Source organism: Galeopterus variegatus, unplaced genomic scaffold (genome assembly GCF_000696425.1).
Source record: "Galeopterus variegatus unplaced genomic scaffold, G_variegatus-3.0.2 Scaffold12267, whole genome shotgun sequence".
Taxonomy (NCBI): Eukaryota; Metazoa; Chordata; class Mammalia; order Dermoptera; family Cynocephalidae; genus Galeopterus; species Galeopterus variegatus.
The window spans coordinates 35,726-37,029 of record NW_007738378.1 but is presented as its reverse complement, the minus strand read 5'-3'; positions in this window follow the sequence as shown (position 1 = coordinate 37,029).

Sequence of the window (1,304 nt, the reverse complement as noted above, 5' to 3'; positions counted from 1 at the left end):
AATTTCTACAAAAGTTCACTTTGAGGAATGAATGGGAGGTGCTGAAGCATCAGGAGGTCACGTGATGGTGAGGCCAGAGTTTGGACTTTGCAGTCAGATGACTCTGGGTTGAATTCTAGAAATAATGATCACTCTCTTGATAATTAGAAATGATCTCCGCAGACTGGACAGCACATAGAATGGGTAGTACATAGAATGAGTTTAATATATAGCAGCCATAATATTTTTGCTGTCATGTGAGATCTGCAGGGGATTTGGGGGGGAGAAAGCCTTTCTCTGACATCTCAAATTACACCACAGGTAAAAGCTGACTACAGTGACTGGTGAGCTGCTTTGCCCCTTTATCTCAGATTTAGTTCAGTTCTCTTCAGTTGTAAGAGGTACAACTCATTTATTCTTTTCAGAGTTCCTTCACACCTTCATCCCACAACTCTCTAAGAAGGGCTGATTTATTAGTATCACTCCATTTCGCAGCTGAGAAAACGGAGCTCCAAAGAGATATGCTGAGGGCAGAGCTCCTATTTCTACATCTTTCATTTGTTTAGTGAGTACTTTTCATGTATCAGGCCTTGAATAGGCACTGGGGATATAAAGGTGCAAATATTTGGGGGAAATAAATATCTGTTAGTTCCGTGATATGTCATCTGAACTTCTGAGAAGGAAACTGCATTGAGAAATCACGTGGGAGTTTCACAATCTCCGAGAGTCCAGGAAGGTAAGAATGAGGGATGTACTGCACAAAGTCTCAGCTGACAGGCTATGTCTCCAGTTTTAGCTCCAGGTCCAGGTAGCATCTTTGCAATTGACTGTCGGGTCCGCCACCAGCCGCCGAGCCGTACAGCCCTAGCCTTGTTCCTTTCAATGGGTGAGCGAACGGCCCAGGATTCTTCTTTCCCTCTGGTCCCCTTTTGAAGGAGACAGGGGAAGAGAGCTGTGAAGAGGGGTGAGCACACCACCGGCCCCACACCAACCCAGTTAAAGGACACTCAGACACAGTGGGGGTTCTGTCAAGCAGTTCCGATTATTAGCACACAATCATTGGCTTTTAAAGGTAAATGGCAAAGGCAGGTTTTCTACATCCTCCGATCAGCTTAAGGGTAAAGGGCATGCATCCTGTCTCAATACCTAGCTATTGCAATTACGCAGTGTTCCCAAGTGCGGCCAATAAGGGCTAAGGCAAGGTTCCCGCAGACAATCCCACCCTGCTTCCTCCCGGTGCCATCTTAGGCTGCCACGTTAATCCACTTGTAATGTCACTTTAAGGTGGTGTTGGTTTTTTTTTTTTTTTTTTTTAAAGATGACCG